The 18104-nt window shown below is 51.0% G+C and overlaps 1 protein-coding gene across 1 annotated transcript in view; it reads right to left on the bottom strand.

Moving 5' to 3' along the window:
• Positions 1-5376, bottom strand: part of KBTBD12 (kelch repeat and BTB domain containing 12) — a 55629-nt gene extending 50253 nt beyond the window's left edge. The window contains exon 1 of the mRNA XM_043442745.1: positions 5223-5376. The gene's annotated coding sequence lies outside the window, so the exon portion shown is untranslated. The remainder of the gene's footprint in view (positions 1-5222) is intronic.
• Positions 5377-18104: the final 12728 nt, after the last annotated feature.

The raw sequence follows: 18104 nt of genomic DNA, 5'->3' as shown, positions 1-18104 counted from the left end.
TTTGAGACGGGGAAGGGTCAGATTCCTATTTTTAAAAGATCATCTGGTTGTCTCCCCGAGATTCCTGAAGATAAATCAATTTTCTAAATAAATGTTTGGATACAGTTTCTCTGCCCCAAACACTGGCTTCAACAACAACAGCAAATAATACTTTTCATAATCGGAAGAAGCATTTATGACTTTTTCAGATGGGCATATATATTTAAGTATCTGTTCCTTTTAACCCCCTTTTATACAACTTCTGAAAGCTACGCTAATTGCTATGGATTTACAGACCAAATGACTTTCCTGGTGGAGACCTGGAAAACGCTTGGGCAGTTAAACACTTCAATAAGCGTCCCCAGCATTGTCTCTTGTACGTATAAGCTGTGTAGAAGACACTGGTGTTGCAGACGGGGCTTTAAAGTGAGGCGGTCCCGGGTCTGGGCTCCCCGGGTGACTCAGACGGTAAAGACTGTGCCCGCAATGCGGGAGACCTGGGTTTGATCCTTGGGTTGGGAAGAACCCCCAGAGAAGGGAATGGCAACCCACTCCAGTATTCTTGCCTGGAGAATCCCATGGGCAGAGAAGCCTGGCGGGTTTCAGTCCATGGGGTCACAAAGTGTCGGACACGACTGAGCGACTCACACACACACACCACAGTCCTGGGTCTGAGCTGAGCCATTTACTTGCTGTCATCCTGGAACGACGGAACCTTTCTGCATGCTGGTTTCTGCATCAGTAAAGTGGGGGCGCTGTATATAAATAAAGTAGTCACAGTTGGATCAGTCCTTTGGGTCCAGGTGCTCATGGTGGGGTAGCAGTGTGGCTCAGAGGTGAGGAACATGGGCTTTCTCTTGGGTTCCTGAGACCTGGGTTCTGCGACCTTGCTGTGCCATTTACAACATGAGCAAGTTTCTTAGCCTCTTTCTGATTCCTGACCTGAGATTAGTGTCAAGAGTTATATAAGAATAGTTGGGAGAATGAAATGAGGCCATGCGTCTCCAATATGTAATTTGCCTGGTGAAGCTGAATACACCTGGGCAAATAATTTTTGAACGATAAAAACGTTTGGGCTCCTAGACAAACTGCCCGTGGCACAGACTCGGCTCACAAGTAAAGGAGCTGACAGCAGCTTTCCCTGGGGGTGGAGGGGCGCACAGAGGGCATTCTCCTTTCATCAGCAAAATAAAACTGTACAAATGTTCTCAGTGATATCAATGGGAAGTTATTCTCTGCTCCAATTTATAGAAGACTCAATTGGTGCACTCATATTAATAGTGCCCATAACAATGGGAAAAAATGAGTAGCAAAGATAAATATGTCACAAGAATAAAGCCTAATTACTCTGCAAATCCAACATGCAGTTTCACCCACGTCCAGAATACTCAGTTTTAAGAAGTGGATTGCTATAAAGTTTAACGGGACATAAAAATGTTAATTTAAACTGCCAGTATTGTACTTTTACGATGTTTAGTTTTATAATCTTTCTAATACCTTTAAAGTTGTTCAGCTCAGTTCAGATCAGTCGCTCAGTCAAGTCTGACTCTTTGCGACCCCATGGACTGTAGCACACCAGGCCTCCCTGTCCATCACCAACTCCCGGAGTTTACTCAGACTCATGTCCACTGAGTCGGTGATGCCATCCAACCCTCTCTGAATCATGATTCATACGTGACCATGCCTCTATATTTTGCTGAAGTTAAAAGTAGTTTAAATTCATAGCAGCACTGTTTGAATTAGCAAAACTTTGGAAAGAGCCTAAATGCCAATAACGGGAGAACAGATAGACTATAGCATACTCACTCAAGAGAATATTGTACAGTATTTAAAAAGAGCTTGTAGAAGCTTAAGAAAAGAATGAACTAGAGCTACATGTAGCAACATGGATGAATTTCACAAACCTTAGTGTGTGAAAAAGACCGTGAAGAACAGGGGCTGCGTGCCACTGATGTCTTGTTTAAAATATGCAAAACAATATTATATACTCTAATAGAATAAACATACAGTGCATATTATGACAATGTAAATATAAACATTTGGTGAGTGTGGTAAAGGGCTTTAGGGAGTTTTTTGCACTATTATTAGAACTGTCCTGTAAGTTTGACATTATATAATGAGAAGTCATGGGGCTTCCCTGGCTGTCCAGTGGTTGGAACTGTGTTCCCAGTGCAGAGGGCATAGGTTCAATCCCTGGTTGGGGAAATAAGATCCCGCATGCCACACGGTGCGACCAGAAAATAAAGAAGGAAGTTAGAAGAATTGCATATTCTTTAAGGGGATACATACAATTATAGTGGAATATAAAGAAATGAAAGGTAACTATAAACACCACCTTCAGGACAGCAGCTGCCTTCAGAAGGCATGGAAGGAAGGGGACACAGTTGGAGAAGGGTGCAAGGAGCTTCGACTGAATAATCCACATTTAATTTCGTCAGTTGCATGGGGGGCACCTGACGCATTTTATTATTATTCCTTATGCCTTTTTGCATGTCTTAAATATTGCATAAACTAAGTTTAAAATTAAAATTTGTATTAACATTAGAGAAACTTACCAACTTTGAAAATTGAACCTACACTGTAAACCACATTAGTGTGTGTATATATATAGAGAGAGAGACAGACAGGATATATAGATACATTATGAATCTACTGTCACAGTGAAGGCAACCTAACTTACGAGTCACTGGAAAATCCAAAAGCTTACACCCTGCTTCTCCAGTCTGAATGAGAACTGCCTTGAGAGGAAGGCAGGAACAATGTCTTCCTACATCTACTTTGGTGGGAAAAGAAGTTACTGGATTCCTGAATTAGTGTATATATTTTTTCCCCATAGACATGTTCAGTATGTGAGGAGGTTATAATCTGAAATGATAGAGTTGGTCAACAGCAAAGCCTTGAACTTTACTAATGAAAAAGACTGAAGACCTAAGAAATTACGTGGTTAGGGTCCCAAACTCCAGCATAAAACCCCTTTGAACAGATTTTGGTTGGCAAGCCGAGGAAGGTCAACGCGACCTCAGAAAGTGATGCCTGAGTTCCAGAGTTACCACACAGCCCTTCTGGGAGCTGGTGACTGTGCATGAATCAGTCTCCCCACAGTCACAGAAGTTATCTTGAGCCTGTTTTCACCAGCGCCATCCAGGCATCAGAAGGCCTCTCCGCAGCCCTCCCAGCCCTGCCCGTCTCAGAGGGTGACTGCGCCTCCCTGTGTTAGCCAGCTCTGTGACGGTGAACCCTGGCATCCCGGGCGGCCAGCCTCACATGTCGTTCTCTGTCTGCAGCACCCTTCACCGCTTCCGCCTCAAAAACTGGGACTGGCTCTTCAAAATTCAGCCCAGACATCACCCTCTCAGTGAAGCCTTCAAGGCCCTTCCTTGCTTCTTACCTCGAGCACAGCAGTGACTTCGCTGTGGTTCAGTCACTCAGTTCAGTCGCTCAGTCGTGTCTGACTCTGCGACCCCATGGACCACAGCACGCCAGGCCTCCCTGTCCATCACCAACTCCCGGAGTCCACCCAAACCCATGTCCATTGAGTCAGTGATGCCATCCAACCATCTCATCCTCTATCGTCCCCTTCTCCTCCCGCCTTCAGTCTTTCCCAGCATCAGGGTCTTTTCCAATGAGTCAGTTCTTATCAGGTGGCCAGAGTATTGGAGTTTCAGCTTCAGCATCAGTCCTTCTAATGAACACCCAGGACTGATCTCCTTTAGGATGGACTGGTTGGATCTCGTTGCAGTCCAAGGGACTCTCAAGAGTCTTCTCCAACACCATAGTTCAAAAGCACTGTTGTTACCACAATTTATTTCTGTGTCCACCCCGCTCCCTTCTCACCGGGGAGCACAGTGACCACGGGACTCCGATCTTAATCCTCTTGTATTCTTTCTTAAAAAACATTATTTACTTATCTGGCTGTGCTGGGTCTTAGCTGCGGCATGTGGGACCTAGTTCCCTGTCCAGAGATCAAACCTGGGCCCCCTACATTGGGAGGGCAAACTCATAGCTACCGGACCACCTCGGAAGTCCCTCCTTTGTGTTTCTAACATCTGTCTGTGACACTGCCTGGCACAGGAGAGTTGCTCAACAAGGTTTGTGCAATTAAATGAATGCTTTGCTTAGCCCTAAATTACAAGTTCATAGCTTTTATGCATGTTATTAACCAGTATCTTGAAGATGTTTTCTTTCTACGTATAAAAGTGGCGCTTGAGTCTTTAAGTTGCTATCCCTTTTTCCGTGGCAGATAAATGCTGCAGAATCATTACCTCGATTTCCTTGCCTGCAGCTTGACACATTCTGACATCCAGGTCTCTGGCCCTCAAGATCGGTCCCCAGGCACCGTGTGCTTGGGAATTTGGCCCTGGCCCCTGTTTTTAGGGGCCTGAAGCCAGAGATAGCAAATTGGCAGCTCACAGACTTTTTTTGGTAACTTGTCAACATGCAAAGCTGACATATTCCAGCATCCATTGAAGAAAAAAAAAAAAAAAAAGGAAGACAGGGCAGCAGAGGGTTCTTAATTTCCATGGCAAGGACCACCAGCAGGCCTTGGGTAACCCCACCTCTCAGAGGGGACACGCCCCCCCATCCCCCGCCCCTCCTCCCGGCGGCCTTCGCCCTCCTGTCTAACTCCTCCGGGTTGTTGTTTTCTCACCCCTACAGCCGTTACCTTGGTGACCCCTGGCTTCCCCACTAGTCCCCAACCCTATTGCCTTTCAGCATCACCATCCTGTTCAGAGCCTGGCAGAAACGGCTCTGGACCGGCCTGAGTGCACCGCGTCTCCCAGGCGTACTGACAACCCTGGATTTACTGCATGGTAATAAACCACACCGGGGCGCCAAGGCCGCCCAGGAGGGAGATAAGCTGCATAAGACGGGTCGCCTTTGCTCCTCCCTTCGCGGCCTCTTCGCATTCTCCCCGGAGCTTTTAGCTGGCACAGAGCTCCTTAAGAGTCCCCCCGGGCGTCGGGCGTCGGGGCGGAAGGGAGACGCAGGGCGGTTAGAATCTTCAATCTGCAGTGAAGGCTCTGGACCGTGTGCTGTGCCGGGCACTGTCCTCGGGTTCCAGGAGGACCCCCGGGACGGGCAGGCACAGGCGCCCCCGCCCCAGCGCTCACGGGCCGGCGAGGGCGCCCCAGGACCGGGCGGGTTCCAGCGCAGGACTGCGCTCGCGGCGGAGGCGCAGGAGCCGGAGGGCCCCGGGACGCGCGGGTGGTCCCCCCGCCCCGAAGAGGGTCGCCGCTACTCACGGGGCTGCCCGGCTGAAGGCGCGGCCGCACTCGCTCCGCTGGGGCCGCCGCGATGGCGCCTGACCGGCCAGGCGCCTGACCAATACGGGCAGAGCCGGGGCGCTTATAAATAGACGGCGCGGGGAGGGCGCGCGGGCCGGCGGGCAGGGAACCGAGCTGGCAGCTCCGCGCGGACAGGTGTTCGCCCTCCGCGCGCGCCCCGGCGCAGGCACCGTGCGCCTGCGTGTGCACTTGCGTGCATTTGTGTGCGTACAGGCGTGTCGCACGCGCGCGGGGGCCTCGTGCCTGAGCCTCGTGGTGAGCAGGGAGGTCCCAGCCGTCCTCGCGCAGTCGTCTGTCCTTTGTGGCTGTTCCGGCCTGAAGCGCTGGGAGCCCTGCGGTTCCCCGGGGGCGCACGGTGCTCATTCTGGAACCACACTGTAGCCAGGTGCCAACACCTCCGCACAGGCCACGGGCTCTGTCCTGTCCGCCTCGGCATGCTGGCCCTGCGGAGAGCACATGGTCAGGGAGTGGGCACTGATGGGGGTGATGGGGCAGAGCTGGGGAGAGGCAGGAAGCAGGTCTCACCTGGCGTCCTAGCTCCACTCCGCTCTGGAGGTGCCCTGACCTCCTGTGAGCAGCTCAGACTCTCGGGGGACATCAGCTGGACATCAGTCGCTCAGTCGTGTCTGATGGCAGCCTGCCAGGCTCCTTTATCTATGGGACTTTTCCAGGCAAGAACACTGGAGTGGGGTCACCATGCCCTCCTCCAGGGGATCTACCTGACCCAGGGATCGAACCTGCAGTCTCCTGCATCTCAGGCAGATTCTTCACTGTCTGAGCCACCGGGGAAGCCCCGGGGACACCCCAGGGACAGCAGACTGGCCTCTCAGGCATCCGGCTCTCACCCACGTTATTAGAGAGCTGATGCTTGAAGGTGCTGTGATAGCCACCCTGCTCCCCAAGCGGTTTTCTCCTGAGGAGGCAGGTGTCGTTAAAGGAGAGGGTGGGAGGGTTTGAGAGAATAGCATTGAAATATATACAGGACCATATGTAAAACAGATGACCAGATGACAGATGACCAGATGCTTCATGCGATCTCGAAGCAGCATGAAGCAAGGCTGCCAGAGTGGGTGTCTGGGACCACCTAGGGGGTGGGGTGGGGAGGGAAGTGAGGGGGGTTGAGGATGGGATGGGGGTGGACCCATATATGTCTGTGGCCGATTCATGTTGATGTATGGCAAAAACCATCACAATATTGTAACTATCCTCCAATTAAAATTAATCAATTAATTAAACATTAAAAAAAATGCAGACTGCTCTCCCCACAGGTCTTGGAATTGGGCCACGGTCACCTCTCACTGATAATACAGACCGTGTCGGGTCCTAAGCCAGAGGCAGGACCACGTTTCTTTCGGAGGCTCTCCTGCTGTAACAACCTGTCACGGGAAGCGTGAAGAAGGGAGGTGCTGTCTGTCTGCTAAGCTTTGCCTTCCTGCTCCTGGGATGACGAGCCCCTTAGACAGCCCGGTCTGGGGGCAGCCAGGGCTGCACCCAGCTTAATCTAATAGATGTGAGGGGGTTTGGAAAGGTCATGAACCTTCTAGAAGCCAAACTTCTCTCCACATCCCAAGATGATTTCATTTCCCCAGCAATGAGTTCCTCAGATCCTGAGTACATGAATAATCAAATCTCTCTTGAGGCAGAGTCCAACTCATTTCTCAACAGGCCTGACTAATTGTTACTGTCTGTGGGATTATTAAGAGACTGTTCAGTTCAGTTCAGTTACTTAGTCATGTCTCTGCAACCCCATGAATCGCAGGACACCAGGCCTCCCTGTCCATCACCAACTCCTGGAGTTTACTCACACTCATGCCCATTGAGTCAGTGATGCCATCCAGCCATCGCACCCTCTGTCAGCCCCTTCTTCTCCTGTCCCCAATCCCTACCAGCATCAGGGTCTTTTCAACTGAGTCAGCTCTTCGCATGAAGTGGCCAAAGTACTGGAGTTTCAGCTTCAGCATCAGTCCTTCCAATGAACACCCAGGACTGATCTCTTTGAGGATGGACTGGTTGGATCTCCTTGCAGTCCAAGGGACTCTCAAGAGTCTTCTCCAACACCACACTTCAAAAGCATCAATTCTTCAGCAAAAGAAAGCTAAGTGACTGTTAGTATCTTCCAGATGTGTGCATTAAGAAGTATTAGTTCGGGGACTTCCTGGGCGCTCTCATGGTTAAGAATCTGGAGACATGGGTTCAATCCCTGGTCAGGGAACTGAAATCCCACATGTGTATTAAGTCGCTTCAGTCGTGTGTGACTCTGTGCAACCCCATGGACTGTAGCCCGTCAGCCTCCTCTAGGCAAGAACACTGGAGTGGGTTGCCATGCCCTCCTGCAGGGGATCTTCCTGACCCAGGCATCGAATCCACGTCTCTTGTGTCTCCAGCATTGGCCGGCGGGTTCTTTACCACACACCGAGGGACAACTAAGCCCACACAGTTATTGAGTCTGCATGCCACAACTAGAGTTTGTGTAGCACGAAGAAAAATCTTGCTTGATGCAATGAGGATTCTGTGTGCTGTAACTAAGAGTTGAGCCAGACAAGTAAACAAGGCTCATTCTAAAAAAAAAAAAAAAAAATGTATGAGTTTAGTTGCTCCCACAAAGCACTCCAGTGATAGTTCCCTGAGAAGGGAGAAGTCCGTTTCTCTTTCACACGCCTACCTGGGGAAGGGTTCCCGGGCTCCAAAGGCAGCTCCAGCGTCAGTGCCCTGGGGCCCCTTGCTTCCAGCTTCCCTGGAGCGTCGCCGTGGTCCATGGGCTCCAAGATGACTCACCACCACCTCCAGCGGGAGAGGAAGGGGAAAAAGGGGAGGGGAGAGAAGTCCCTTTTTTAGGGATGCACTCAGGAATCACACCCCAGACACTGTTGGCCATGGCTTGGTCACGTGGTCAGACCTCGCCCCCGAGGGTGGACCCGGGCAGTCTGGTCTCTCCTTGGGTGGCCGGCAGCTCTGTTATTTACACTCTGGTCCAGCCTGCAGTCTCTGCCCTCCCTGTTCTCCATAGATCTGTAAGTGCACTCACGGTTTATTTCTCCTCCAGGAAAGCCTGGCACCGCTCCATCTTAGCCTTGGTTTCGGATTTAGGTTGTGCATTTGTTGGCGTGATTGTGAGGCTGATGGCACTTCTCCCCGGGGAAGCGAGGGCAGGGCTGTGTCTGTTTCTGCCCACCCCTGTGGCCCAGAGCCTGGCAGAGTCAGAGCTCAGTACCAGTTGCCGAGTGAACGGACGCCCTCAGTTAGGAGACTTTCTCCCGAGAGGAGCCCAGGCATCAGCGCCTCGGTGTGTCTGTCCCAGTACACGTCTCCGGCAGGGTGACTGACACGCCCTCTGTGCCCAGGTCTCTCCTGCTCTGCTGTTGGCAGGTTGCGTTTAGCGCGTGACCACAGGACCGTGGTTTGGGCCAGACATGCTGCTGGACGGTGGGCTTCTCCGGGCAGAGAGTGGCCGCTCTCAGCCGTGTGTCCCCAGGGCACAGCAGTGGCTGGCACGTGCAGACCCTCAGCTTCAAGGAGGCCCGCACGTGGAGTTTCCTCAGAAACAGTTGGCTTCTGCAGAGAGCAGGGCGTTTGCTTTCCTGTCTGTGCCCTCCCCCCACCGCTCATGTGGCTCCGCTCCTGGAACATTCTTCCATCCTGGTGCCCCAGCCCTTTCCTTCCACCTGCTGGTGCCCGCTGGCGGCAGAGACCCTCACTCCACATTGCACGAGAAGGGGGTGTCGGGCAGCGCCCTGACTCCCCAGTGACACCCCGAGATCTCGATTCCTCTCTAAACTCCCAGCTGAACTCTGGATTTTGTCCTTCCCCATCACTGGGGGTAACTGGGCTTTGACACTGGAAAAGTAATGCCTCTGTTCCTTTGTCTAGTTGAGCTTCCCAGGGGGCGCTAGTGGTAGAGAATCTGCCTGCCAATGCAGGAGACTTAAGGGGCGCAGCTGTGATCCCTGGGGCGGGAAGATCCCCTCGAGCAGGGAATGGCAACCCACTTAAGTATTCTTGCCTGAAGAGTCCCAAGGACAGAGGAGACCAAAAAAAAAAAAAGAGGAGACCGGTGGGGTAGAGTCCATAGGGTCGATGTTTGTCTAGTCATTTAACAGACACTGGACTTCCCTGGTGATGCAGTAAACAGGGACCCGCCTGCCAGTGCAGAGGACGCGAGTTCAATCCCTGGTCCAGGAAGATCCCGCCTGCGGAGCAACTAAGCCCGGGGCCACAGCTGCTGAAGCCCACAGGCGCAGAGCCTGGGCTCCGCAGCAAGAGAGGCCACCGCAGCGAAGAGAAACTCCCGCTTGCTGCTGCTAGAGGAAGCCCCGGGAAGCAACCGAGACCCTGGGCACCATAAATAAAAATAAATACACAAATAAAGAAACATGAATGATGTTCACGGAGCATCTGTTCTGTGCCAGGCACAACTAGAGGCTAATAAACAGCTGTGACTAAAGCAAGCCTGTTTCCTGGAAGAACATACCCTGGTGAGGTGACAGGTAACCGCTAAGCTCTCCTTTCTGCCTCTGTTTTCTTGGATGAGATGGAAGACACCAGGAGATCAGAGATGAAGCCGCGTCAGAGAGAGAAGCTGGGGACGGGGACACACCCAAGGTGGGGGTGGAGATGGAGGAACAGAAGAATATTCCGAGAATCGAAGTGATTGAAATGGAATTCGGCTACAGACGCCAGCAAGGAGGAAGTTCTGGGAGGAGGGTTGGGTTATGGGAAGAACTAAGAACCCAGATCAGACCCCAGGACCTGGCTGAAACATCACGCGCGCGCCGTGGTCATCTCGTGGCAGGTGGGGAGCGGAGGCTGGATAACAGGAAGATGAGGATGGGCAGCGTGGGGGCTGGGCGGCGGTGAGAGCCGGCCGCAGCCTCCCAGGGCTCTGCACAGACAGGCCTGTGCGCCTCCCGTTTCTGCGGCGGCCCGGCAGGCGTGGGCATCGTCCAGGGCTCCTCCGCCCGTCAGCTATTCAGACACCCGCCCTGTGGCGGTGGAGCTGGGTCGAGTCCGCTGGGGGTCCGTCTCCAGCCAGAGGGACAGTGTGTGGGAACCAGCACACAGAAGGTTTGGGGGTTCGGGGCCGGGAAGGGCACATCTCCCGCTGGGAAGATGGAGGCCACATGGTCACACCTCGCTGAGAGGGAGGCTGGGAAAAGTCCAGCCGTGTGACCAGGAGGAAGGGAAGAGCACTGGCTGGACAGACGGCCGTGTCCGTCCCAGACCAGCTGGACGCAGAGACACTGCGTGCTGACCAGCACTCCTGAAAGCTGACGTTAGTCCCTTGAGATGTTCCAGAAGATGGAGTTCTGAAGCTGTGTTAGAACAGCGTGGGGAGTGCTGCATTTCAGACCCATTTTATTTTTTGAGAATTAAAGGCTCTGATGACTCCTGCAAGAAAGAGACAAGGCATTTCCTAACCGCACTTGACTTTGCAGCCCTGGGCCTGTGATGTGACTGTGGTCCCTGTGAGACACACTTAGGAAATGCTGATGGGAGGAAGGAGACCTCAGGGTAAATGAGGATGTGTTAGGATAGAAGCTTTATGTCTGCATGAAGGCACAAGTCAAGACACCCTTGCAAAGGGGAGGTTCTTCACGTTAGAGGGGAGAGGGGACCGCAGGATCAAGGCTGGAGAAGCGGGAAGTAACAGAAACCAATGTGGAGACAGGAGCCCGGCCATCTTTGCCGGGTGCAGAGAAATTGACTCTTCCTGGAAAGTAAGTGTGAGGCCCTTCTGCTGATTGAGGGATAGCTGGGGGTCTGCGAAGACACGCTCTAGAAGGAGGCCGTGGAGAACCTCTTCAAGGACTGCATGGCTCCACTTCTCTGGAAGTGGGTGGAAACCTCCTAAGTGTATTTACTAAATTAGCACACAGTTGAATTTGTAAATGAGTAATCCCCTGTTATGACCAACCTAGATAGCATATTAAAAAGGAGAGACATTACTTTGCCTACAAAGGTCTGTCTAGTTAAAGCTATGTTTTTCCAGTAGTCATGTATGGCTGTGAGAGTTGGACTATAAAGAAGCTGAGCCCCAAAGAATTGATGCTTTTGAACTGTGATGTTGGAGAAGACTCTCGAGAGTCTCTTGGACTGCAAGGAGATCCAACCAGTTCATCCTAAAGGAAATCAGTCCTGAATATTCATTGGAAGGACTGATGTTGAAGCTGAAACTCCGATACTTTGGCCACCTGATGTGAAGAACTGACTCATTGGAAAAGACCCTGATGCTGGGAAAGATTGAAGGCAGGAGAAGGGGATGGCAGAGGGTGCGATGGTTGGATGGCATCACTGACTCTATGAACTTGAGTTTGAGTAGGCTCCAGGAGTTGGTGATGGACAGGGAGGCCTGGTGCTGCAGTCCATGGGGTCGCAAAGAGTCAGACACGACTGAGCGACTGAACTGAGCTGAACTGAATCCCCTCCGAAAGTGATACAGACGACTGTGAAGAAGTGATGTCGGATCTTGTCAGCAGACCCTGTCTCCACCCCGCTAGCCCCTGCTCATGGGCCGGGTCTTGTTTAAAATATGCAAAACAGTATTATATATTCTAATAGGGTAAATGAAGAGGGTGTGTCATGACAAAGTAAACACAGTAAATCTGGTAATGGGTCTATGAGAGTTCTTTTACTTCTATTAGAACTTTCCTGTCAGTTTGAAGTTTTATCAGAATGAACAGTTATGGGAGAGAATGGATGCATGTACGGCTGAGTCTGTTTGCTGTCTGCCTGAAGCTATTATAACATTGTTAATCGGCGACAGTCTCACACAGTGTTAAAAGTTTAATCAAAAAAAGTCGTGGGATTTGCCTGGTGGCGCCTGAGGTCAGGGGGCTGTGCTGGCTTGCCATTTGCACAAAGCCCTTGCCTGTTTCCCCATCTAAGGCTCACGCCCGCAGGAGAGCACTGAGCCTCAGGCCGGCCGGTGGTGAGTGACCGGGGGGCACGTGGCCGTCTGAGGGAGCTGGCCTTGGACACCCCGCCCCCAGCCCACGACGGCTATGCCAGCTGCCTCATCAAGCGCTGAGATAGGGTCAGTGCGGGGGTAATCTGGTTAGGGTGAGGTCATTAGGGTGGGCTCCCATCCAGCGTGACTGGCATCCTTTTGAGGAGGAGGAGTGAGGAGACAGACGCACAAGGAGGCACCGAGTGAGTATGAAGACAGCGTCTGCAACGGGGAAGGACTAATCTCACTCCCAGTCGGGTCTGTTTCTGCTGACCTTTGTTTTCTATTGCTTTGGCTAAAAGGTAATCGCTGAAGGGATGCTGCCTAGACGCTTACATGATGCATCATGGCCCGTCTCTGGGAGCCCTGCCTGGCCAGGAAATGAGCATTAGGCTAAAATTACGTAGTTTAGCTTAGAAAACATCCTCACCAGCTGACTGACTGGTGAATGGCTGCAGGAAGGGTGGCATGAACACATTTCCCTCCGAAAGGACTGGAACCAGGACTTCATTCCCTCCGCTTTTAGTGTAAGAGGCAGTTAGTCCCTCCATCCTGCCAGACTGTTGGTGATCCCTGTGGACTGTAGCCGGCCAGGCTCCTCTGTCCATGGCATTCTCCAGGTAAAAATACTGGAGTGGGTTGCCATGCCCTCCTCCAGGAATTGAACCTGCGTCTCCTGCGTCTCCTGCGTCGGCAGGCGGATTCTTTACCACTGGGAAGCCCCTATGTCGTGCACAGCTTCCTCCAAAACTTTGCCAAAATCAAGATACACTGGGCTGAGGACCATTTCCCTAATTTACTTTAGAAAAGAAAGTGAAGCTTGTTCCTGATCACTCACTAAGCCATGTCCGATTCCTTGAGACCCCATGGACTGCAGCACGCCAGGCTTCCCTGTCCTTCACCATCTCCCAGAGCTGTTCCAACTCATGTCCATTGAGTCGGTAACACCATCCAACCATCTTGTCCTCTGTTGCCCCTTCTTCTCCTGCCTTCAGTCTTTCCCCAAATCAGGGTCTTTTCCAATGAGTCGGCTCTTCACATCAGGTAGCCAAAGTATTGTAGCTTTAACTTCAGCCTCAGTCCTTCCAATGAATAGTCAGGGTTGATTTCCTTTAGGACTGATTGGTTTGATCTCCTTGCAGTCTAAGAGGCCTCTCAAGAGTCTTCTCCAGCACCACAGTTTGACAGGATCAATACTTCAGACTCTATCTGTAATTTATTCTAGAAAAGAAAATGAAACTGGTTTGATCTACTTTGCGTTTATTTATTTACTTGGAGAGGGAAGCTCAAGTTGACCACTAGAGAGCCCCACCACCCTTAAAAAGCACTTGTCATATATCCAGCTGGAAAACACATTCCAGAGGTTTGGCCAGGATCTCTTGAAGATGACAGTCTGTACTGACGATAGCCCACTTTCTGTGAGTTGTCAGGAGTTTTATCAGGTCTGAATCCTTAGCAGGGCTCGGCGCGCTCATCCCACTGGCTTTCCACTTGGGGGACTGTTTCTGATCTTCCTTTTATTTTGAAAGAGCTTCAAGCATGCAGAATAGTCACAAGAATACTGCATTGAATTCTCGTTTACCTTTCACCTAGGTTCACCAGTTATTAATTTTTTGTCCTATTTACTTTCTCTCTGTCAAGATTTACACACACACACACACACTCAGACATGTTCTTTATCACTGAGCCACCAGGGAAGCCCAAAATAAATACAATTATATATTTATATGTATACAACTTGGGGCTTTTCCCGTGACTCAGCGGTGAAGAATCCACCTGCAATACAGGAGCTGCAGGAGACTTGGGTTCAATCTCTAGGTCGGGAGAATCCCCTGGGGGAGGGCATGACAACCCACTCCAGTATTCTTGCCAGGAGAACCCATGGACAGAGGAGCCTGGCGAGCTACAGTCCACGGGGTCACAGAGTCAGACACTGAGCGACTTAGCACACAGGCATCTATAAGTAAATATATGTATATTTTATATTTCACATGTGATTTAATTCTTTTCTGAATATTTGGGAGGAAATTCCAGATATCCTTTGCCCCTAAACACTTGCTCATGTGATCCGAAGGACAGGGCTTTATTTACCATCCACACTGGGACTGTGAAAGTCAGGAAATGTAACGCAATCACCGGCCGTGGTGAGAGGAGCGATCCCGCCCTCCCCTGCTCGGCAGCGGGTCTCCCGCCGCTGTTTGAGAGGCGCCCTGATCACGCCCGCCGCCCCCGGTCACTGGGCCAGTTTCCGGGCTCCCAGTCCCCTTGCCTCGTCCGCAGTGTGGCCCGGCTTTTCTTACCTGCTCATTCCTGACCTTTTTCTCTTTTGAAAATGTTGTTTATGGAAAATTTGTATGTGAGCGTAGTCAACTAAACCAAGTTATGCCAAACAGATAACAACCACGGCACCCTTTGGGCAAGCCTTGTCCTAGAACCCAAGGTCATGTGCGCTTGGAGACAGACACACTCATCTGTGCGATTTTGTTAGGCAGGAAATACTATCCTGTTTTTATTTGCTGGGGTCGTTAGCAAAATCGAACATCATTTCCTGTTGCCCGTTTGTAGTCCTTTCTTTTTTCCTGTTCAACTTGTTTTCCTTTTATAAGTTTGCTTTATTATTGGTTTACTTGAGGTTTGAGATATAAATGCTGTTAAATTACTTTTCCTGTAGGAAAAGTACGTTACAAATATGCATCACAAATACCCCCCTCCCTGTCCTCATGTCTTTCAGTGATGTGGACTTTTTTATTTTTATTTTTATTTTTTTTGATATGGACTTATTTAAAAAGAGCTTTTTGTTCTTCACTGGGCTTTGCAACGTGGTTAGCAGTGTTTTTCTGTCGCAAGATTATTTAAAATTGCATCAGTGTTTCTTGTGTGCTTATGAGTTTGTCTGTTTTAAAAACCTTTCAATGTTAACCTGCTGGGGATTTGTTTTGCTGCAACGAGTGATGTGGCATCCGTGTTTATTTTGTTTTCTTCTGAGTGTTGAGCTGGTTGTCCCAGTCCTGCACTGAACACTCCCTCTGCAGTGTCTGCTTGGAGATTCTGACTTTTTCCCGCACCACCTCTCCTTATTTACTTCTGTGCATTTCTACCCTCTCTTTTTTCCTACCAGGCTATCTGTTTATCCTGTCTCAGTAACATTCTGCTTTAACTCATGCAACTATGTAATGTCCTTCCTTCCTCTCTCTCGCCCCCTCCCCTCCCCCCCGCCGCCCCTTCCCCTCCCCCCCCCCATGTATCTGGCTGAGCCGGGTCTTGGTTGAGTCGCACATGATCTTTGATCTTCGTTGCATCATGTGAACTCTTCCTTGCAGTACGTGAACTCAGCGTGGCATGTGGGTCTCGTTCCCTGACCAGGGATTGAACCCAGGCCCCTGAATTGGGAATGTGGAGTCCTAGCCACTGGACCACCAAGGAAGTCCTCGTAACACTCTTTAACTTGTTACAGAACCTGGTTTTTTGTTGGCTCGACAGGCAGCAAGTCAAATGCCAAGATGCTGAGTTTTGCCGCAGAGAAAGGGATTATTTGGAAGGCAGCAAGTGAGAAGACGGGAGAACCAGTCTCAGACATGAGTCCCTGAAGACGAGGCGTTCAGGATACTTTTGAGTGGAGAGTCTAGGGTGATCGGAAGTGCAGGGGGCGGTGGGAGAGGCAGGGAATGGGGAGGTCATCCGTGGCCCCTGCAGGTGTATCAGGGTTGCGGGCTTCTCCATGGGAAGCGGTTCAGAAAGCAGCAGTGTCAGCATGATCCGAGGGTGGAGTTTTGGTCTCTCTGATGTCAGAACATCATCTGTTGGACACTCGCACAGACCCAGTTGAGTGGTCTGTGATCTTGACCCATTTGAACTAGGAAAGACTAGTTCCCTGTTCCTGAGAAACCACTGAAGCAATCATTGCTGTAGTGACCCGTGTGTTCAAGCTGTTATCTCTTGGGAGTCTTGCCATGCCTTGTCTAAGCTACATGAACCTTGGAGGGTGAGCAGGTAGTCAAGGCAGGCTACAGGAGATGGTTTATTGGGCAATAATAGTAGGTTATAGTTTAAGCGATCTCACCGAGGACTGCTCTCGCTTGTCAAACTCATGTTGGGATAAGTTTCTCTTGTTTTTCAATATCTCTTGACTACCCTTATATATCTGTTTTACTTCAATTTTAGAGTCATTTTGTCAAGCTTCCAAGATAATCTTTTTGTAATTTTATTTAGAACTGCAAAAGGCCCCAGCATGCTGTTTTGGGAAAACCAAGTAATCTTGCAATCCTGAGTATTCTGTCTAAGACCCAGACGTGCCTTTCCAGCTGGGTGAGTTACCTGGTGTGTCACTTGGCAGGCTTACTTTTCTTTTGGTGAAAGATGCCTGGGTGTTCTCACTGGGGGCCGGCACTGCAGGCACAGGTGATGTCACGCTCCTTGGAGGAGACGTGCTTCCCAGCTGGCTTAGTGGTGAAGAAGCCACCTGCCAATGCGGGAGATGCAAGAGATGCTGGTTCAAGCCCCGGTCGGGAAGATCCATTGGAGTAGGAAATGGCAACCCACTCCAGTGTTCTTGCCTGGAGAATTCCATGGACAGAGGAGCCTGGCGGGCTGCAGTCCCTGGGGCCGCAGAGAGTCGGACACAACTGAGCACTCATAAACATACAAGATGTTTTCTGTGTATTTGGACTGTCTGACTTTTTCCATACATGCAAACTTAGCATCTAACCCGCCTGGGTCCAAGCTCACGTCTGCTATTCCAGTGATCTCTGGAGGACCAAGTGGGCTACAGGTGTTTTTCATTCTTGTTTTTTCTTTGTTTTAAAACGACTCTAAGCAGAGCACAGTTGAGAACAACAGGGACCTGTCTGGGTGTCATTTACTCGCTGGCCTTCACGTGTAATAGCTTGGGGGGGCTGTGATTTACCACCATTGGCTCCGTGGCCCCCTCTGGTTCACGGGGAACTCTCCGTGGCTCCTGCGGACGGGTGTGCTGGGCTCTGCTGAACCCAGTCTGCGTACCGCAGCAAGCAGGCCGTGAAACAGGACGCAGCCTGTAGCCAGCGGGAGTGAAAGGGCACCTTGTAACCTTTGCCTGTGCCAAAGCCCCAAGTCCCCCGAGCCCTTCAGAGCTTTCCTCGTTCGTGTGGCTCCAGCCGCTGGTCAGAGTCCAAGACCCGGTGTCACGGGGTGGATAGCAGATAACCGTGGACTGCTTGCTCATAGGCCTGTGAGATTTGTTTGGCTCAAGAAGTGTTTTCACTGTCATTATTTCTGACCTGTTTCGTGGCTTCTTACCCATTTCTTCCCCATCCTTTTCCTTCCTGTGTGCCGCGGCCGTAAAAAGGGCCCCAGCTGCCAGAGTGGTCAGTTCAGGGCCAGGAAGGTGGAATTTAAATGTAACTGACAGCATGATTCATTACTGGGGAGGTCACTGAAAATGAGCAGAAATTCTCCAGCTGTTCTCTGGGCTGGTGTCAATCATACCAATGCCCTGAGCACAAGAGATTCTCAGCAACCTGGGGCCAAGTTGGCCCAGAGCATTCCAATGTGCTGCGTTAGTTAGCATCTTAAAAGTCCCGAGGAGTGCCACAGTGAAGCAGGCAGCGTCAACCCTGCCGAGTGAGTCAGCGAGTGTGTTAGTGCAGGAGCGGAGTTCTTTTGGGCTTTCCAGGTGGCTCAGTGGTAAAGAATCCCTGTCAGTGCTGGAGACGCAGGTTCGATCTCTGGGTGGGGAAGATCCCCTGGAGGAGGGCAGGGCTACCCACTCCAGTATTCTTGCCCGGAGAATCCCATGGACAGAGGAGACTGGTGGGCTACAGTCCTTGGGGGTGGCAGCTTTCTCTGAGCACAGACTTCAGAAGGGCCGGAGGGCACTGAGTGGCCCAGTCTAGCCTCCCTTACAGCTTGTGTCAGTGTCG

This window comes from Cervus canadensis, chromosome 22, assembly GCF_019320065.1.
Source record: "Cervus canadensis isolate Bull #8, Minnesota chromosome 22, ASM1932006v1, whole genome shotgun sequence".
Taxonomy (NCBI): Eukaryota; Metazoa; Chordata; class Mammalia; order Artiodactyla; family Cervidae; genus Cervus; species Cervus canadensis.
The sequence above is the reverse complement of the archived record's forward strand: the minus strand, read 5'-3'. Positions and strand labels throughout refer to the sequence as shown.